The sequence below is a fragment of the Carassius auratus genome, unplaced genomic scaffold (assembly GCF_003368295.1).
Source record: "Carassius auratus strain Wakin unplaced genomic scaffold, ASM336829v1 scaf_tig00217205, whole genome shotgun sequence".
Lineage (NCBI taxonomy): Eukaryota > Metazoa > Chordata > Actinopteri > Cypriniformes > Cyprinidae > Carassius > Carassius auratus.
In genome coordinates, this window is record NW_020528941.1 from 137,095 (window position 1) to 160,561 (window position 23,467).

The window sequence follows — 23,467 nt, forward strand, 5'->3', positions numbered from 1 at the left end:
CAAGAGGAGGGGGGTGATAGAAAATGCAACTGAGAACTGAAATGGACGGGAAGTAACGTTAAAAGGAGTTCAGTGTGTAAAGTCTGTTTTATTGCCCAGCATTACTGCTTCTTTTTGCATGGAAGCACTGTGAATGTTGGTGTTTCTCTCAAAAGTTTTATAATTTGGCACAAGACCGGTTGCTTTGTCCTTATGTGCCTGCTGTTTTTCTTTCTCTCTATTGCTTAATGCTTCTTTGCCCCTAAGAATTTGCATGTGACTGTATTCTAGAGCAATGGGATGGAAAGATAGTTACCCTGGATTTGAGAACTACATTGTTATTTTAGACTAATTTCTTAGTGCCTATACAAATTTCCTGGTTTAAACATGGGGAAAAAAATAAGGTGCAGAGATGACCACAAATTATTGGCAAAGATTTATGGCGGTACATGAAAAGACTTTATTATTATTTTTAATTTCATAATTTAATTTCATAATTTTATATCAACTGTTAATAAATATTCAATTTATAATAATAAACATTTAATTTGACTAATTATTGCACATTTTTAATAATACAAATGTCAATACTGTACGTCACAGATTAAAAGCAGTGGATCACTGTGTTCATCAAGTAATCTGGAACGTAGTCTCCCACATTATAATTTAATTTGTTTGGCAAGAAGGATATTTCAACTCTGATAGAGTAACATTTAACTCAATGGAAGTAAAAATAGCTCTCTCATATTTAAATGAAAAATGCTAGTTTGTTAAAGTTTGGTATTATGCTCTCACATTTTAATTAAAGATATTTACATTTAGACCCCCCCCCCCCACATTGTTTTCAAAATGTATCTCTTATTTAGAGTCCAAGAAAAATTCCCAGTGTTGAGGCCAGTTCTTGCATAAAGCGGATTAGCTTCTGTGGACATTTACTTGCATCGCTAAAGACCTGCAACAATACATGCAGTGATTTGGAGATCAGGCCTGTTAGTGATTTTTGCATTTTTTGCATTCCTGGCCCTCCTCCTCTCCACTGCTCCAGATTACACTTCATAATCCCAAAAACTCTCCAAAACGCATGCTTTTACACACACTCGTCCATTCAAGCAACAAGAAGCAATGAAAACATGTAGATCAACAAAAAGGGTTAAATTTAATCGCAAATGTTAGATTTCTGAGGCTGTCTAGGTTCAAAGGATAATGATGAATTGTCTCTGAGGAGACTGGAGAAATAAGAATCTTGGAACTACAGCACGAACAAAACTTGGGATATCTGCATCTGCTGAACCTAAACCAGCTCTTGGACACTTAGACATTTGAACTTTTTTGGACCTTTTTTGGACATTTGAACTTTTTTCTATCATATTGGTTATCATACACAACCAATACGATAGAGAATCAGATAACAGATCTACTCACTTCTGCTGATCTCTTGGTTTGGATGAATCAGGCTTCAGATTATCAGTTGTTTTGGGAGAACAGCAACAAGATGTCTGACACATTTGATATCCCACGTGTGCGATCCGATAGTACGTCCACAACGGCGACTCAGTCTACTTCATCACGGATGATTCTTCGCGAGCGTCTCGCTCAGTTGCTCGTCTGCTTAGAAGATCTCAGCTCAGATGATGAGGCAAATGAGGAAGTGTCCCGCACGCTAGATGAAGCCTTTTACCTCTGTGGAAAATACACCAACAGAGAGTCCTTCAGGTGTATTAAGTCACTGAAAATTAGTTTTAGATAGACTTGTGTTTTTGTTTGTGTGGGCTTTGGATTTTGTTGGTGATTTGCTAGCAAGTTTTTTGTATTTATATCTTTACATTGTCTTTTCAGATACTTTCTCACATTTCTCAGATATTGAATTCAGAGTTCATATGAACCCAACTCATTTATTGATTCATTCCTGCTCTGTTTGTGTCTTCTTCTCTTATTCAGGCTGCACATGGTCACATGGAATGTTGGCACAGCGGAGCCCCCTGCTGATGTGAGGTCATTACTGCAGCTTGACTCACAGCCGGCCACTGACCTCTATGTGATTGGGTGAGTTAACATCACCTGAATCACATGATCAGCAGATTTATACTCAATAAATATGTTAATTTACTAATATGTACAATACCAAGTTTGGGTTTGGCAAGATTTTTTAAATGGATATGAAGAAGTCTTTGATCAAAAATACAGTAAATTGTAAGTAATATTGTTAAACATTATTACAGCTTTTTTCTATTTTAATATATATATATATATTAGTAATTTATTTATGAGATGGCAAAGCTGAATTTTCTGCATTGTTACTCCATGATACTGAAAATGACTAGTCTCCAGTGTCCCGTGATCCTTCAGAAATCATTTTGATGAGTTGGTTTGCTTTAGAAACCTTGTGTTATAAATGTTGAAAACGGCTGTGCTATTGTTGTTTGAAACAGAAATCATTTTTCGATCAATTTAATGCATCCCCATTCAATAAAAGTATTACTTTCTTTAACCGTTCTTGAACTGTATATATATTTCAAATTATAATTTTCAGATATATAATATAGAATCAAATATCAAATTCCAAAGTGTAAATGAAACTAAAATTACTGGAGTATGTTCTTTCAACTTTATTATGAAATTTAGTACCAGTTTCACAGTGAAAACTGTTTCAGAGTAAATTCTACACCAATTTATGTGTGTGTGAGTTCATAATATATCTATGAGACCGAATGAATTTCTCTGTCAATTGGTAAGTTTACATTGTTTTGTCATATAAGATGAGCAGATGTGTTTGTGCTCTAGTCTACAGGAAGTGAATGCCAATCCAGTGCGGTATATCTCTGATCTCATTTCTGAGGACTCATGGAGTCACCTTCTCATGGATACCCTTGCGCCAATGGGATATATAAAGGTACAAAAAAACATTAAAAAAAAACATTGTCTGTCTCAGCATTGCAAACTCAGTTTAGAGAGTGTGAAAGACAGAGAGGTGTTGAGTGTCCTTATACATACAATATGTTTACAATGGAACAGAGAGACACAATCAGGATGAGCCGTCTCCTCATTAAGCTTGTTAAACTCCATTGTTCGCTGCAGGCCATTGAAAACACTAGAGGCTTTGTTTCACATCAGCACATTTGTGTACCATAACCTCTGATTTGATGTGAGCCCGTCCCATTCTGCCTTTCATAACTAATTAGCTCTGATTTTCAGAACTGAATTCCACTTCACCAAAACATCCCAGGAATTTGCAATACCAATCTCCTTATTTTCTTACGCCAACGTATCAAGGACACTTATCCATTCTAAGCTCAAATACATGTTTCCTCTTTTGTTTTCTTTCACTGTATAAGGCCTACTATAGCTTTCTTGCGTACAAACCATGTCAAATCCTCTTTCTATGATGCTGTCGGTTTTGATGTGGAGGTCAAATCGGCTTGTGACGTGTGTATTGCGAAATGCACTGAAGCTTTGACATGTGAAAAGGCTTTTTGGTTTTGCTGTCCTCAGGTGACTTCAGTGAGGATGCAGGGTTTGCTGCTGATACTGTTTGCAAAGCAGGTCCACCTGCCTTTCATCAGAGACATCCAAAGTACATACACCCGCACGGGCCTGTTCGGATACTGGGTATGGTATAGCCTTTACATCTTTACATTTCACAGACACTTACTGTTATACACTAATTTCAATAGCATTTTCCTTTTAATAATATGCAGCTGGACTAATGCATTTGTATTTATTCTTACAGGGAAATAAAGGCGGTGTGTCTGTGCGTTTTTCATTCTACGGTCACATGCTGTGTTTTTTGAACTGTCATCTGGCGGCTCATATGAACTACGCCCTGCAACGCATGGATGAGTTTGAATATATACTGGACATGCAAGACTTTGATATGTACAACACTCCACAAGTGCTTGACCACAAGTCAGTGCTAAGTTGGGGTAAATTTGCTCGCGGTCATGCATTCTCACATGCGTCATGGTTCTCATATTGCTGTTGTTCCGTATCTCAGGGTAGTCTTCTGGTTTGGGGATCTGAACTTTCGTATCGCTGACCATGGGATGCACTTTCTCCGCTCCTCGATCAGTAATGGCCGCTTTAACCTGCTGTGGAACAGAGATCAGGTCAGGCAAGCACACAAAGATAGCTCAAATACACACTCTTCTGAAAACAATGGCTCTTTAACATGGTGATTATAAAATTTTCTTTTAAAGTAAAAAGTGCATCAAAAGAAGTTAGTCGTTGTAGTTTCACTCAGTAGTTGTACGTGCTCAGTATATCATCATTAGCTTAACAACATGCGAATGTCACATGAGACATGTTATTCTATGCTATTCTACTGATTTCTGGCTCTTAGCTGACCATGATGAAGAAGAAAGAAGCTATTCTTCAGGAATTTGAAGAGGGACTGCTGTGCTTTAAACCCACTTATAAGTTTGACCGTTTCTCTGAGACTTACGATACAAGGTACATACACACTTATACATTATTAACACAATACAAATGCATTATTTTCAGTGCCTGAAAGTGGAAACAGTCTTAGATATACATTTATCTTTATTGTGTTTCTTAGAAGAAATTCATGGTCATTCTTTCTCCACACAGAGCGCCAAAGACATGGTTTGGCTTTATGTAAGATTTGAGAAGAAATGTTTGTGTTTGTTTTTTGGCCTTACCTTTACCTTAACCCATTTATTACCCAGAATTCAGCACTCACCATCACATCCCTTTAAAACACTGCAGTCCTCTCACTCATTGTTCAATCTTTGCATAATCAGATGCTCCAGAAAGCATTTCAGTCATATCTACAGTATACAAACTTTAAGAAAAATTGATGAGGAGGTTGAAGATCTTGATGAAGATGTTTATGCAGCATAGCAGTGATAAAGTACATGTTGTACCTCGGGTTCTAAATGGGAATTACCTCCGAACATCCTAAGGTCGCACATTTTATAAAGTTACAGTTTACTACCCTTAATGTAAATTAAGTTGCTCCTATCATGCAAAGGAATTGTATTTCCCATCAAACATAAATGGCCCGAATATAGGAGGTGTTCTGCACCAGGGAGTATTTGAATCTGTGACTGTGTACAAAAGTGTCTTCAGAACACATCTTTTCCACATTTAGCTGTCACCTGTTTGCTGAATTTGTCTGTAATGGAAGCAGATGAAGTTTATGTCTCCAATGGGAAGATCAGCTCAAGCTTTGAATTTATTTTCAAGATTACCAATCAAGGTGAAAAAAGTGAAATAGGTTTTCTGAAAAAAGGAAATCATGTATACACCATCTACTCCATTTATTCATCCAGCCCTTCCATCGTATGTATAATACATGAACACACATTCATGAAATGCTGTCGGTGTGTCACTGGGCTTTTAACAGTTGTAATGGAGAATTGCTTTGCACCTGTCATATAACATGTCACTAAGCATCTCATCACTGTGTAGAAAGCTTGTTTCACTTTGATATGCTGGCGTTTGATGCATTTGCATGCTGTTTTATGGAAAAAAAACTGCATGTCGGTTTCATGTCTGCATGGAAATGGGAATTTGACATGGAATTCTCATTATACAACCACAGCTCACCTATCTATCTATCTAGCTATCAAGTCTGGGGTCAGTAAAGTTTTTCATGTTTAAAAAAAAAAAAAAAAAAAGCTAACAAGGGAGACTTAAGCTCACAAGGGTTGCATACAAATAATCAAAAATAAAGGACAAACAGTAAAATTGTAAAATATTATTATAAATTAAAATAAGTATATTCTATTTGAATATATTTTAAAATGTAAAATTATGTCTGTGATGGCAAAGCTGAATATCAGCATCATTATTCCAGTCTTCAGTGTCACGTGATCCTTTATAATCATTCTAATATACTGATTAAATGATCAAGAAACAAAGCTTATTGTTATCAATGTTGAAAACAGCTGTGGTCCTTAACAATTTTGGATCTGGATTTTTTGATGAATAGAAATAACAGATTTACAGATACATTTAATCAAAATTGTATTGAAATAGCTGACTAGTATTAAGTTCTTAATAAAAAGTATAAATAATAATAAAAAAAACTTACTGACCCCAACCTTTTTTAGTGGTGCATAGTGCATAGTGTGTATATATACTATCTATATAATTTAGTAAAGACTACAATATCACTCTGCATTTATTAGTTCAGTATAATTTACATTCTATATGAATATATAATCATTTATTTATTTATTTATTCTTTTTTTTTTTTTTTTGCATGGGTCAATGATTAGTGGTAAAAAGCGGAAACCTGCCTGGACGGATCGTATCTTGTGGAGGATAAAGCCCAAAGCTATAGACACTGAGGATGAGAATAGTTCGACAACATCGTCAGCTGATGATGAGGAGTATCCTTTTAAGGTGACACAGAACATGTACACCTGTGATGTCTCATATGGGGTCAGTGACCACAAACCCGTCATTGGGACCTTCAATCTGGAGGTATGAATAATGTATGCCTTGAATATTTAATCTATCAGTTACAATGCTGATCAATTGTACAGTTACAGAGCTGATCAAATTCAAGTAAATGTGCTTAAATAATAAGAATCAAAATCCTTAATAATTATGATTTTAGATACATCTACTTTTCAGCCTGCATGAGTACATTTAGTCCAAATTTGTCTCGATCTCTTCATGCAGATGAGAAAAAAAGGTTGAGACGCCTCTCGTCGCACTAACCGTGGAGGGACACTGGAGTGCTGATGAAGGTCCCACATTCACCTACACCATTCTGGAAAACTTTGAGTCCTCTACCTGGGACTGGATCGGATTGTACAAGGTGAGAGGGAAACAGAGAAAAACAGAGGTTGATGGATGAACACAAGCACAGAAAGAGACCAAAAGGAGATCTGTATCACAAAGCGGGTCAGTAACTAGTGGTGATTTATATCTCTGTGTGCAGATTGGCTTTAAAAGTGCCTCTGATTACTCCACCTTCGCTTGGGTCAAAGATGATGAAGTAGCTGCCAACGGCGAAGTCGTGACGGTATGGCAGACTAAAAGTTTTAGTGTTGAGAACAGGTCTGCATTGAGAAAATAATGACAATAATATAATTTTATATCACTTTACTTTTACACCCACATCTTAAAACGAAATTTAAAAAACCTTAGCATGATGCTAACAAATTACTACACTAGGACTAACATGAGGGGTGCACTTCCTGTTTAAGGTCCAGATGAGTAAAAGTGAGCTCCCCCTGCCGGCAGGGGATTATGTTCTTGGCTATTACAGCACCAACATGCAAACCCTCATTGCCTTTAGTCCGACTTTCCAGGTGAGTTTCCACAAACACTTACAGTACATGTACCCCTGTGTTAGCTTTAGGCTATACCTCTTTGTTCATCTGCTTTGTCTGGATCCAGATTCTCGAGTCTCAACATGCTGTAATGGAGGGTCTGCTACCTGAGAACATCAATGGACATGAGAAGTAACTGGATCACTTCTAAACTCTGGGGCATATGTTCACATATGTAAAAATGACGGCAAGAGATCTGATTTGAGATCAGATTTGCCTGTGTAAACAGACCTTTGCTTAGTTTGGTTTTAAAAGGAACAGCTGATTCTGATAAAATCTGGTTTAATGAGTGTGGTTTAAAATCTAAGGCTTTAAAAAATCCCAAACACTCGGTCTAATCACTGAAAACACTGCAGTACTCGTTGTCATTCTCTCTTTATCTGCAGTTCTTGTTAAATGATATGAGTCTGTTGTGAGCTTCAGCTTCATACCTTTTGTTGCAAATTTGATAGTAATATCACTGTAAAACTAATAAGACTCTAGAACTCAGAATTAGGCCTATATTTCATGCCAAAATTGACACATGAATGTCGAAAAAGTCCTCAGAATGATTTTCCAGTAACTAAGTTTTAAAATACACAATTATGCAATATTATATACATTATATATTACATACATTCATGTACAATATTATAACATACATTCAATGCATGATGTTACATTTATTTTGCCTATTATATCTGGGACTGATTACAGTATCTTACAGTTTTACTAAACATTGGTGCTGTGCTTTATACAGTATTTCACTGTATGTTTTATGTGTCAGTGCCTTTCCATATCATAATGTTTGGCTTTTCGGTATCTAGAACAACAGGTCACCTTCTGATTGTTAAAATGCCCTTTTGTTTACACTGTCACTGATTTGATTCAACCCTTTTGATTTGTAACATGTTTTAAAATACTGATGTAATCAAGCAGTTAAACGCAACAGTGTTATTGGGATTGAAAGCTATTTCATTAAAATGTTAACATCTGAATATCTGTTGTTGTAAATGCATATCTAGCTGTATACTTTTATTTATAACTCAGATGAGTTGAAATGATATTTTGAGGTAACTTGTAATTAACCTGGAATATTCTTTTAAGGTCTACCACACACATTTGAAGTTTAATTACATTGCTGACATTAATTAGTGGGACATGAAGCATGATTTTAAAATCCAATCTCTAGAGTGATAAACAAACTTCATCCTCAAGCTATCTCATCAGCAGTATTATTTCCCTTTGGAGCTGAAGGTTTACATGTTTTTGTAGCTCACTCTAGGGTGCGCTGTATGCTTTATTGTCTTTATTCGCACTGTACTTGTGAAATTGACGCATATATGCAAACTCACTCACTCACAGAATATTACATCATCACTCATTTAGGCACAATATTCAGCACTGGTGATATTGTGTGGTATTACCTCCAGGAGCATTTTTGTGGATAATTACAGCTATAAATCTGTCTGAGGTACCTGCAGAGCTCTTCGAGGAGGTGGTGGTCAGAACTCACTAAAAACACACTGTGAGTCAGTCGGTGATCATGAGCTAGACAGTGGCACTAGAACAAGTCTTTCTTTTGATGACAGTAAATCTATATTTTGGAATGGTAAACACAAATTTTAAAATTCAGCTTACATTTTATAAATAAAATAAAACATTACAAGTATTTTATTTCAGTTAACGTTATTTTATTTCAAGTAACATTAAAAAAATATATATTTTATTTAAGATGACTATAATAACCCTGTTGTAAAAAAAATACCAAACTGTCTTAATTCTCTACTCAGTGTTGATCTTTCAGTATATGAACATATATTATTAAGCACTTTTAGCTATTATTTAATACTTTTAAAAATGTAAAAGCTTAACCATTGCTTTCAGAAAAATGTAAGAAAATGTTGTGAGATTAATAAATATTTGTGTTATTTTATAAACACCAAAGTGATTTAAAAAATCTGATTGGCTGTTTGAAAACATGTAAATACTGCTTGACTTTCTTTGACCTCCATGACAAACAAGGTGTCAGAAGATGCATTTGCACAGTACTGCTATATTTATAGGGGTAACCATGGTAACTGTATTTCTGCTGTTCCTAAAGCGCCACCTGCTGTCAGTGTGAACTTGCATTTTTATTCTCCATTTCTGTCACATCAATGAGAAATTTTAAACAGCAATATAGTGTTGTAAAACTAAAACTTCATTTTCAAACATAAACACTTGTAACTGAAACCGAACCCCCTGGAGGCCACAGGGCCCTATGCAACCGTTTATATTGTTTATTAGGTCGGCGTTTCTGGACAGTTTCCTGTCTATTTCTCATCTGAAGAAATGTTAATGGGGAGACAGAACAATTACCTTTTCTGATTAAATCAGTGTTCAGTTCAATGGCTACATCCCAAATGACGCACTATACATTATGCATTATGTACTTATGCACTATGCTCAACCATGCAGTTGAGCGTTTCCTCAAATCTTGCCCTGGAAGGCCAGTGCGCAGCAGAGTTTAGTTCCAACCCTGATCATACTCACCTAACTGTGATTTTGTAATGATCCTGAAGACATTGATTAACAGGCTCAGGGGTTTTTGATTAGGGTTAGAGCTAAACTCTGCAGGAAAGTGGATATCATGGTCCAGATCTGAGGATCCCTGATGTAGTGTATGAATTATAAGGTTATTTTATCATTCATAATCGGAGTCTGATAGCCCCTACTATATATATATATATATATATATATATATATATATATATATATATATATATATATATATATATATATATATATATATATATATATATATATAAAACAATGAATATACAATGAATGCATACCATTCCTGGATAGAAAAATCAAATATGCATTAACACCAGATATAAGTTCAAAACAAACAGGATTCCAGAATCCCCAACAATTTTTGAACACACAACTGCCTTATTTAATATTAATTTTACTTCAGTTAAAGATTATTACAACTATTAAACCTGCAATTGCCCCAATGGATGCTACTGTAATTCTTGATTTCAGAGTTAGTATTAGTTAGATCATGAATCAGGCAAAAGCCATGCTCATTATTACAAAATGAAGAAGAGGAAGAAGGAGAAGAAAACAGTGGTATTTGTAATGTGTTACACAGCCATGTGTATCATGAAAAGTGAACTGAATTAAAACAAAAACAAGCTCTTATTGCCTTTATATTACCTAATATTTAATATAAGTAGCCTATACTAAGAGTGACATTAACAATAAATACCATAATTCCATATTTCTACAGTGTAAGTAATTGCATGGTAAATAGTGGTGCTGTGTGGATTGTACAGTTTACCACAACACTTCAGTTTACATGATCGGAGCTATGTAATCTGGTTTCAGCTAATTTAAGAGCCATCAGTGGTATGAATGGGTGCTGACCTTTCAGCCTGATCTAGGTGCCCCTGGACCGCGAGTGGAAACTCCTCAACTCAGTGACTCTGTTTATTTATGTTTATTTTTTTTCTGACTTGTTGGTGTTATATCTTTCAGTTGGACGTTATAAGTTGCAGTGAGATAATAAAACATAAAACTGGATGAAACACAATCTGTGTCCGTCTTCATTTCAGGATGGAAAGCAACAAAATGTGATTATTACATAAATGCTTTCGTAACACCCCCCCCCCCCCCCCGCATGTTTATTTGACCACCCTGGCTGCTGCTTGGGGTAGCAACAAACTCCACTATAAAGTCTTCAACATTGCCAAACAGTCTTATTAGTGTTTAAAAGCTTGGGCTGGGAGCACTAGCGAAATTAAAGTGCTGTGATAAATTAAACTGAAGCAATTTAATTAAATGCATTAAGGGGAAAAAAGTGTTAATTAGAGTAATTAAGTGAGATTTTTGTCTCCTGTTGTGTCAGAACAGCTGCTGAGACCTCACAGCCAAGGGAACGGTTACAAGGGAATTCTTCTTCTTCCCTGGAGAGGAGACTAGATTCTCTGCGAGGCCCAGGAGATTCATATTCCCTGACACATCTGACTGGCCCATGATGTCACCAGGTGCTGTAAAACTTTTTAATGGACCACTAAATCAGAATCATAGATTGGAGGCATTTAAGGCTAAGTGAAGACAGGGTAAGGTTATGGGGTGAAAGAGGGAAAACAGAATGAATAAAGAGACATGGAGAGAAAGAGAGCAAAATGACCTTCCTGATGTCATAACACAAGCAATATCCAATAAGAATGCATTTGGATTATCACAACAGATACATTAAAAGCTCTTTGTGTTTTTGCAATGCATTAACTTCTAAAATTACATTAACCTTCGGATTGAACAAAATAATAATTTCCCCTTCTTATCTTAAATTGACTGGTGAGATCACCCAAGATGTAACAACCAGGTATAAATGGGGTTTTCAGGCTTGAGGTATGTCCAAGAATAAACTAAACCATGTCTTAAAATGTTGGAGATATTGGCTGCTCTGATAAACCTGCCATATAAAAGTAACAATTCACATAGCAATACACCGGCCAAGCTCAAAAAAGGCAAAACAATATTTCTCTTGAGAGGAAACCTTGAAAGCAAGTTATTGCACCGTTAAAATGAGCTGTAATCTGTTGAGTGAAACGATTCTTTATGTAACCTGGGAGCAACAAGCAATACAGCTTTTATTAATGAAATCACTGTTCTTTGACCTCACGTCACTCAGCAGGACATGAGACAGGTCTGGGATCAGTCCAGCAGGACCTGAGAAATGATTGGGTCCGGGGCATCTATGTTCTGACAAGAAAGACTTGTTTCTCTCAGAGGGAAAAAGGAAATCAGAGACTATATCTAGCAAAAGTTCTCATGAATAAAACATTGTGGGTAGGGAGAGGAAACAGACTCATTCTTGTAGGTCAGGTTGTGGTTGATTTCCACAGGGAGCAGCGTGCGCTTTATTAACTGGGCCTGCACTCACCTGCTGGAACTAGACCTGAGCACCCAGTGTGAGCGCCAAGAAGATTCTGCTGCAATTACAAATAAAACAAATCAAGCCTGAAGCGTCGCTATGTTCCTATTGAAGCTTTTGGAAATAAGATGTCAAAGTCTGTGTGGCTTCATGTGAGTACTGTATATTTTGTGAGTGTATTCAGTGGGTTTTATCATTTTAAGGAATAACTCGATTGAGCTTGTTGAGCATTACTGACAGCATCTAGATCATGCATTCAGTATATATATATATATATATATATATATATATATATATATATATATATATATATACATATATATATATATATATATATATATATATATATGCAACATGGGTTCTTAAAAGACCCCTGAATTTGAATAGCTTTCTTTAAGATCAGTAACTAACACTTCATTATCAATAACTGCTTATTTAAATAGTTATTAAAAACGTCATAAAAATTCCCCAAATCCACTAATCTCTCTACTAAACCCCTGCTGCACTCTTATGGAGCCCCAGTGGTTGAAAAGCCTGGATCTATATTATAAGCCTGCTGAAGCGGATTATATTAAGAGTCATCTAGAATCATGCCTCTCTGTCTTCTGAGATTTACATCCAATTTCATTATGAAACAGACACGGCAGTAGCTATCGATTTATGATTCACCGAAGTTAGTCTCAGAGCACAGCCCTGTACATTCACAGTTCTGCATCTGTCCACTAGATGTCACTGCTGCAGTTTGGAAAAAGGAAATGGGAACCTCAAAGCAAAGAGGCTGCAGGCAGCAATGAGCTGTTCTGCTAAACCCCATACTTTTATACTGAACTGTGACTAAAGTGTACTCATAATCTTTCTACAAATAGGTACTCACTTCAAAGTTTGTTTTTGGGCATTTGCTAAAGCAAATATACAGTATACGGTTTAAAATATACCTAGATGAGAAAAAGAAAACATCGCTCACTAATGTAAGATGTAAGGTGATCTGACTAAGGAAGCCCCAGTCTATGTGATTGTGAGGAGGAGAATGAGTAAATAATAAAAAAAGCAGTTAATATTGCTTTGTTTACATCCAGGTTTGATGTTAGCAGAACGCCTACATCTAAAAAGACTTATTATGCCGATCTATTTCAGGAGACGAACTGAACTGAAGCTCACCCTTTAGAAAGCTTGAGATATGAGAGAAGAGAAGTAAAAGAGCTAAAATCTCACTTTCTGGACAGAGTCATGGACAGACAGACCTTTGAACTAATGCTTTTTTCAGATCTCTGTCTGAGCTACACCACCGTTAATATCTTGCTCAATTAAAATGCCTGCTGCGATTAGCTGGATCTCTTAAAAGGCACTTTGAGCCAAAATGGTATTAACAGGCTCATTGATTCCTGGCATAACCATCTTTCAGTCGGCTCATCGGCACCGGTAATCACGCAACTCAGGCCATTACAAACTACATGGCTGCCAGTGACCCCTGACCAGATGGCTAATCCTTCATGACATTTAAAGCAAAAATGCTATCTTCAGGTACAATGGTTCTGGAGGAAGCAGGGCAGGAAAGGGGACCTCATGTGGCTGGCTAGGCTCCAGGAACATGAAGATGAAGAGAATACCTAAGCTGATAACAGGCACCATGTGCATCTCACTGTAAAAGATTTGGCATGTATTGGTGTAAAAATTCACCTAAAATTTCATTTGTGTCATCAACACGACCCCATGTTGGTCCAAACCAATATGACTTTCTTTCTTTCTCATATGGAAAACTAAAATGAAACTTCAAAGATTTGTTTTGCTATAAAAACAACACAAAAGCACTCTAGAAGAATGCTTGAGTAAGGAAAAGGTCGACATTTAAATTGAAGTTAAACTCGACATATACAGCCTAGATTTCCCTGGGCGTTCATAAGAGATGTACTGTGGCAATACTTGAACCAGCTGTTTTCAGATCTTTTCAGTGAATCCGTTGATCGAGTTCACAAAACTGTGTGAATGATTCATAAACCAGTTGTAATTTTGAGTCAGACCTTTTAAATAAATTGGCCAATTCTGTTCACAGCGCTAGAGTAAAAGACTTGTTTGTGAATCGGACTGATTTGGTTCTAACCGAGTTCTGCTTATTAGAATGAATGCTAACAGCTAAAAATAGTGCACATGGACTACTGTTATCATGCTTTTGCATCCTTTTTCAAAGTGTTTTCTGTCTTCTGCAGAAGAAAGTTGTATGGTTTGGGAAAGACATGAGGTTAAGTCCAGGTACTTCTCAATAAATTAGAATGTTGTGGAAAAGTTCATTTATTTCAGTAATTGAACTCAAATTGTGAATCTTGTGTGTTGAATAAAATTAAATGCACACAGACTGAAGTAGTTTAAGTCTTTGGTTCTTTTCATTGTGATGATTTTGGCTCACATTTAACAAAAACCCACCAATTCAATATCTCAACAAATTAGAATACTTCATAAGACAAAAAAAAAAAAAAAAAAAAAACATTTTAAGTGTATTGTTAGTCTTCCTAAAAATGTTTTCATTTACTGTACATGTACATGCTCAATTCGGCGTGGCATGGAGGTGATCAGTTTGTGGCAGGTTTTCTTCTTGACAATACCCCATGCATGGATTCTCTCTGGGGTTCAGATCTGGTGAGTTTTCTAGCCAGTCAAGCACACCAACACCATGGTCATTTAACCACTGCTTTTGGCAGTGCGGGCAGGTGCCAAATCCTGCTGGAAAATCAACTCAGCATCTTCAAAAAGCTATTATTGAGATGAACCTGTAAATGATAACAGACTTCTTATTTCATTTTCATTGTGTATATCCCTTTAAAAGCACATTTTATGTTCCTTCTTCTCTTCTTTTATTTCATGGTTAATCTGATAAATAATGACCTCTTTTTCAAATTGAATCATGTTTTTTATCCACTTCCTACATCTATTATATATATATATATATATATATATATATATATATATATATATATATATATATATATATATATATATATATACATACATATATATATATATATATATATATATATATATATATACATACACACACACACAAACATATATATATATATATATATATATATATATATAATTTTTTTTTTTAAGTAGATAAATGTATGTTTTATTCAGATCTTGGTTTGTGCCTGAGGCTAGAATGCAAAGCGAGTCAGCAATAACATCGGAAATGTAAAGCCGGTGATGTGACTCATTAAAGGCTGCTGATTCAAGACTCTAATATAGGAAGACAGAGCACAAACATGATGAAGCCGAGCTCCAGAGTGCCCTGCATTTGCACACACGGGAGACGGAACTCCTTTAGGAAAACCACAGCTGCAATGACTTAGGCCTCAGTCTGGAAGCTGCTTGTAAATTTGACTAGTCATCTAACAGTTGACTCATTTATTATGAGGTGGATTTGTCCCCTTTAAATAATGCAACTGCAAATACAATTGTAAAAACAAAACCATTGTGTCCTGCTTATCTAAGTCATGTTAAAAGTTCAAATGTAAAAAAACGTGCAAAGTGAGACAAATAACATATCGTTTTATCACAAATAAAACTATAAAAATAATGGTTACTATGGTTAAACCATGGTTCAACACAAATTAACCATGGTTCTGCTACATTAAACTTAACTAACAACAAAAAACAAGGTTACCACACTTTTACTATATTAAAACCAAAGTAAATTTTCGTAAGGGGAAGACCAATTAGTCAACCAGTCATTCAACTCACCTACTAGTCAATTTGGGACAATCCTGAGCTTCAATGCTAGCATGCTAAATGTAAGACCTGAAACATCACACTTAAAAGCGTTAGTTGAAATCAACATGAGGTTTGTTAAAAAAAAAAAAAAAGTCTTTTAAGATGAATGATCAAGACAGTCTCACTTGCTAAGCTAGTTTAACAGCCTGCTGAGAAAAAAAAACTACAGCACACCAGGAACCAAAACACAAAGTGCTGCCGACTAGCTAAGCTAACCTTTCTTAGCAAGAGAGCGAGGAGAATGAGAGCGAGAAAAATAATAACAAACGACAAGAGGTGTAAAGTGTTTCAGGGATTTGTTTTTGATCGAAGCCATCTCAGTGAGAGCGAGACTGTGCAGATGTAGCAGCAGGAGCTTTGGGCTCAGTAGGGACAGGATGAACTCCCTGACACTTGCTGCAAGTGCCCCTGCTGGTTAACCATGTCACATGCACCGTCTCAGTTCTCACAAATCTACAATAGTTTGTGCTTAATAGTAATTGCAGGCAGACAAGAATTGTGGTTGTTTTAATATGTTTCTTTAAGCTTGTTTGTAGCTATATGTTTAAAAGATTATGCTATCATTTAGCCGTTGATGGACACCAGTCATACCTCATTTACATCTACATTTTATTTAAATAATTTTAGCTTATTTTCAGTAGACAGCAACTCATATCAGTTTTGTTTGCTAAACCAAGTATCACTGTTTCCTTATGACAATGGTAAGCCTACTGTTTCTCACAGTAAGTGTTAGCATAGTATTGTTTTCTTATGACAATTGTAAGCCAACTGGTTCTCACAGTAACTCACAGTAGCATACTGTTTTCCATCCTATTATTTGTCATGCTAAAGGCAAGATTAAACTAATTTTCCTCATGCTAACAGTTATCTTAAACAATATTAACTTTCCTTGTATTCTTTATGCTACTGACATGAATGAGGTGTACAAAGACATTTTTAAGTGTTTGGTTTTTTGTCTAGTGGACAGTAAATTGATAGAAAATTGACCATAGATTTAATTGCAAAACCAGGCAAACATTTACAACAACCTAGCACCGAGGCATCAGGATTTTAGCCGTGTGCTATGCTAAGGGTTCTAGCAACACCCTAGAACAGGGGTGTCCGAACATTGGTCCTGTAACAGAGTTTAGCTCCAACTTGCTTCAACTCACCTGCCTGGAAGTTTCTAAAAGTAAGACCTTGATTTGCTTGTTCAGCTGTGTATAATTGGGGTTGTAGCGTAACTCTGCAGGACAGTAGCCTTGAGGAGCAGGACTGGACACCCCTGCCCAAGAAACCCTAGCATCTACACAGCAGTGCACTTTTTTTTTTACAGACAACCTAAAAACTCAAACTTGTTTATAAGATGCATTGAGCTCAAGTTTGGATGGTTTGTATTCTAGGTTACACTCCGAGAGATGTGGACACAGTGCTGGAAGGCAGCTAGTTCAAATGTCCCTAGATTTCTTTTGATTACGAGAGGACCTCACCCTAAAATGCTCCAGGGTCTGTCAGTCTGCAAATATGAACTTGCTCTTAATGTAAAACCAGAACTTCAGAGACTCTTGTGAGAAATGTTTTCAATTTGTGCTCTTGCAAAGTAGAGGAACAAAGGTGTCAGATGACTACAAACCATCAGACATTCACTTCACGTTCGACGCTCGCATCACCCACAGTGAAGGTTTGTGGCTTGCAGTGCCTCTCTTTGAAAAGCTGAGCAATGCCTTTGGGTAGATAATATATTTAAACACTCTGATCAACATTTTATAAGCATATAAAGCAGACAGAATAGGGGGTTGTCTCTCCCCCTGAGTGTCCCAGTCTATCCTCCAAGGATCATTAGGAGTTTTTCTCTGTTCACCTCGTTCTGCGTATTGTTTGATATATCTTATCCCAGAGTTGCTCCTCCTGCTAATGAAGGCAATATTCTCACGTGGAATGAGAGGTTCCTAAGTCACCGGATCCATAAAACTGTGATGACCTGTAGAGTGTCCAATAGCAAGGTGTCCTTCCAAGAACTGTCGCTTACTCAACATGGTCACTGGAACCCAATGAATGTGGGTCAGAGGGAAGGTTATAAATTAGTATGAAAACTCCCACTGTTCTTCCCGCCCTCCATTCCAGTCTGCTTCCTTATTATCTGTACAGTGCGGCTGAACATGAAGGATTCAAATAGCTTTAGACAGAGAGTGAAATGAAAGGGAGCTTTTTCATTCCTTTGATCACAGAGCTTCACACTTCTGTATCTTTCTTCTGTTCCTTTCTTCGGGAATCGTCAGAAGAGCTGCGTGGCCCATCATGAGCTGCAAGGATCTCATCAAGAAAACATCTAAGGGCTGCAATTATTCAATCCCGCTACTCGTTAAGAAATCTTCTATTGGCCATTCTTCAGAGAGACAAAGATGGAAAGAGAGAGAAGGAAAGAGGAACAGCTGTGTGTGAGAAGTGTGACCTGTGCTCTTCCGAAGTCAACCAAAGGTGGAACAGTTAACCCACAATTTTATTCACTTTGCAAACACACAATGCACATAAAATGGAAATAGAATGGTTAATAATGGACAGAAGATTTTCAATTAGTCTGAGCCTCAAATGACACATCCATCCATGAGTTACTTGGTAGCAAGAATACTAGTTATTTAGTATTTGTGTAATTATTGCATTTTTTTAGCTTATTCTTTTTATTGTCATTCAGAAAAGTCAAATGACACTTATAATAATATACAGCAGCTCTTGCATTCACTTTTCCAATTAAAACCAAAATTATGGTATAAGTGTATCAAACTTTAACACTCACAATAGAGGGTTAAATCTGAAAACAGGAAAAACAGAGGACATACACTGTGAGTGGGAGGTTAAGAAAATGGCTGATTCAGCACTGAATGTGTCCAACAATTGTGAGAAACTGCTTTGAAATGAAACAAGCTCACCTGCTATCAAGCCCAAATTGGAGGGGAGCAAAAACCTTGTTCCTGATCCGACAAATTGGAGCTTTTTGAGCGAGCACTGCTGTGTGAAAAGTACTTCTTCTTGTCCCAAAATGAAAACTATGAGGGATAAAGTGAGCAATTCATGCAGAAAGCCTGAGGAAAGGTCTGTTTCAGGGTAACGGGTGGTGCGTCCTACAAGCGGGCCTGATCGAAACCAGCGTGATGTTTATTTATATCCATGTATTGAGGGGTATCATGTGAAATCTGCAATATTGAACAAACACTCTAGCCATCCAGCAGGAGTCATCCTCTCAAACTGCGATAGCAGAGAAGTGCAAATTCAGATTGCAAATGTTGGCTTGTTTCTGAGAAAGAGTATAGAATGAATGAGATAGCAATAGAACAAGATAGATAAGGCAGAGAGAAAGACAGAGTATGGGAAATCAGTGATTGAGATGAGGGGTCTCCCATTAAAGAGAAATGGCGAGGAAAGACAAACTTTAAACTGACTTTGAAGCAACAGTCCTTTAAATAAATCATGTTGTGAGTCGCCCAAAATGGAGGCTGCATCCGGCACCTGCGTCTCGTTTTAATAATTCATTTCCTGTCACAATCAGACATTCCTCTAAAGGGTGTGTGTATGGTGTGCAAATTTGTTTGTGTGTGTGAGAGAAGGAGGGTGTTTATCTTCTTCTATCAGGTCTTTAAAATGTAAACATTAGATTGCAGAGAGAAAGACTATTGCTTGCTAGGTTTGCACAGGATAGACAGCTTGTACTTACGGTGAACTGAAAGAAACAATGACGAGTCCGAATTCTGAAATTGTAACACTCAAATTACTTGAAAAGCAATGATGTCTATTCTGCACACGCTGCATAGAGTCCTCTCTCTGCATGAGGAAAATATAGTTATTACAAAATACAGTTCTATATAGTTGTTACACTGTGAAACAAATGGTAAAAAAAAATAAAATCAAAATAAAACTGAATATGAATAAAGGACAGAATTAAATTCAATGTTATAAAGGAGTCTTTTCCATGTTATATTTATTAATGGTGATACTACAGTTTTGCGCAAAATGATAGTAGTTAGATTTATAGCATTCTGGGAATTATGAGGGATTATTGCAGGTTGAACTCGCTGCTGCATTGGATGAACCATATTTTATCTATTCATCCAGCTATAGAATTTTCAGTATCTAATATGTCAAAGAATGTGTGATTAGATTTAAAATGTTTGTTTCGCTTTACACCTATTCATCCATCTTTTTTATTCATCTGTATAACCTTAATAAGCTGCCTAGCCAGCCGACCATGAAAAGGAAAGAGGAGGCAGACCGTAAAGGATAAATATGAGGAAGACGTTGAGAAACTAATAGGTTGAGTTTCCTTTCTATAGCAGAGAAAACAAATGATACATTCATCAGTCTATAAATAAGGGGCAGCCAAAGATCAATAGCAATATGAAACCAAGGGGGTGTGTTTATGGACCTGCCACAAAAGAGAGGGAGAGTTAATCAGAAAGCTTATATTATGAACAGGAAGTTACCGAGGCTTTCACAGGCTATAACTGATTGGAGACTTTCAACTGTTCGTTACAGGCCTACTTTATTCCCTGGCCCCAGCCCTCTATCAGAAAACAGCCGGGGGTAATGACTGAATGGCCAGTTACTAGCAGTAGAGAAAAGGGAGTGAAAGAGGGAAAGATAGAGACAGACTGAGAACTAAATCAGAAAATAAATCAGGTATGAGGAACGGTTTGAAGTTCAGCCTAAAACCTCTTCAAGAGTTCACCTCCATCTCCAGAGTTGTGTTTGGAGTCCAGACCAGCGCTGCACACTCAAAGGACTCCATAAACTCATCTGAGTGACAAGCACATCCTTAAAGATGGAGTATGTAATATTGATAGTTAGCGGCTGAAATGGTTTCGGCAGTCCAAATTCAAAATATTAGACACTCGTCGCTCATGTGGGTTGCCAGATTGCGGACACGCAACAGGAACAAGCGCAATTTACAATGAAAGGCAACAAGCCTTACACTGTAAGTTGATAAGTTGATTTGTCCGTGTTTATCATGCATCAGGTCATCTGGCTTGAACGATCTCTGAACCAGTTTGTTTGCTGGCTTCCGTGGCTGCAATACTTTGTGTCTTCCACCAACTGTCGACCCAAGGTGTCAAAATCCTACTGGGTAAATTGGAAGTGGGTGAAATCACACAGACTAATATGTGAACTTAGCATGTTTCCTAATTAAAAGTTAAAATTAATTAATTAAAATATCCTTTACACTGCACTAAGAAAAAAGCACAAAGGGCCTTTTCATGCATGATGAACATTCTAACTGCATTAAATAAAAAAATAAATAAAAAAAAACTTCAAATGGGCACTAAGGTACTTTAAGAGGAATTTTTAAATAACATGCAAATAATCTTTACACAAACAACCTTTACAATGCACAGCAAACTTGTAGAACTCTGCAAACAAACTTTTCAGCGCATAAAGGAACTTTACACAGAATGAGGATGCTTTACAGGGCATGAAGACACATATTCAAACAGCCTGGCATACAATTAAATATATAATAAATAATAAATAAAGAATCTTCACATTACACAAAGAAAAGTTACTGCATGTACTTTGCATGGAAAATATTGTATTGTATTAAAATAATCTTTACACTAGACAAAGAAATAAAGTTACTAAAGTTAACACAACATACTTGTAGAATTCTGCAAACTTTACACTGCATAAAGCAACTTTATACAGAACGAGTAACATTTATATGGCATTAAGACCAGACATTTCCCAGCATGATATACAATTATACTGGATAAACAACTTAAAACTCAAACTCTCCAAACCTAATTCCAAACAAACCAACGCAGCAATAAGAATGTTTGCATAACCAAAGAACCTTCACACTGCATCAAAAGCCCATATAACTCAGACAAGCAGTTTGGGCTGCTCCGCAAAAAACGTTCAGCTGATTTATGGTAAGGGCAGTTGTGCTCACCTTCAGAGTTCAGACTTCATAGACTATATAAAGTGGATTGTCATAAAATTCAACAAGCTGTAATGAGGCCGAAATGAGATCATGATTTATTCAATCTCTTGCTCTGCTTTAAAGCCATATTTTTCAATAAATGCCTTACTCTCTGTAGCTTACTATCGCATAATGGAATACTACTCTGCTCACTTCTTTAAAGGGGTCATATGATGTTGTTAAAAAGAACATTATTTTGTGTATTTGGTGTAATGAAATGTGTTTATGTGGTTTAAGGTTAAAAAACACATTGTTTTCCAAATAATGTACATTATTGTTTCTCCTCTGTGCCCTGCCTTCTGAAAGGTGTTGATTTTTACAATACTCATCAGTCTGAAAATAATTCCTTATTATTTTTAATTTCTTACATTTATAAAGCACTTTTCTGGGCACTTAAAGTGCTTTACATAGAAGGGGGTTTCTCCTCATCAATCACCAGTGTGCAGCATTGCATCACCCACCTGGATGATGCGACGGCAGCCATATTGCGCCAGAATGCTCACCACACACCAGCTTATTGGTGAAGAGGAGACAGAGTGATGAAGCCAATCAGTGTATGGGGATTGTTAGGAGGTCATGATGATCAAAGGCCAATAGGCAAATTTGGCCAGGATTCTGGGGTCACACCCTTACTCTTTTTCGAATGACATCCTGGGAAATTGAATGAACACAGAGAGTCAGGACCTCGGTTTAACATATAACAGATGCTTTTTGTCAGTGTCCCCATCACTACACTGGGGCATTAGGACCCACACAGAGCACAGTGTGACCACAAACGTGGCAGTTGTTGCATCCAGTGGGAACATAATTACTAATTATAATGACTTATACCGTGTTTTTACGCATTGTGTTGCATATTACGCAGTGTAAACATAAAACCATCTCTACATTTGTGATTGGAGAAATGACAAACAACAAGTGCTACTCTACACTGCTCAAAACTCGTGTTTGAATCATCAGTGGCAAATCCTTTACATATGTAAACCTACTTACATACTGTGAGCCAGAAGCACCAGACTGTCCTTGCAAAGAGTGAGGAATGGCCAGTGGCTTGAGTGAGGAACAGCTGGGGGCTTAAGTAAGGACCAGCCCATGGCTTGAGTGAGCGGCAGCCAGCGGCTATAGCGAGGAACGGCTGGCGGATTGGACGAAGGAGCATCCGGGGGTTGTGGCAACCACATGCGATGACTCTTTGTCCATGGGGATGTATTCCCTCATTGACCAGCACGGATCAGCTCTAGGCACGATGAAGTGGATATCATGCTCTTTTGGAAGGCCAAACAGCATATGAGGAAAAGATAGATACTGTCAAACCCAAATCTTTCACACGCTGTCTCGGATAACAAGGTTAGTCAATGAGACAAATGTGTAGCTAACAAATCTTTTCATAATCAGAGTGATTTAAGGAAGTAATCAGTCTTGCTGACCTATTCAAATTCTCAAATGTGTGGCTATATCATTTTTATCATTTAAATTTCTACATCTGTCAGACTCTAGTGAAATGCTCTTTGGTCTTGTGACATTTACATGTCTCTTATTCTCTCCATCTGTCTCGTCAAGAGTAGC

The 23,467-nt window shown here is 36.9% G+C and overlaps 1 pseudogene; it reads left to right on the forward strand.

The window, feature by feature from the left end:
* The first annotated feature begins 1,092 nt into the window (after positions 1-1,092).
* LOC113100244 (inositol polyphosphate 5-phosphatase K-like) lies at positions 1,093-8,520 on the forward strand (annotated as a pseudogene).
* Positions 8,521-23,467: the final 14,947 nt, after the last annotated feature.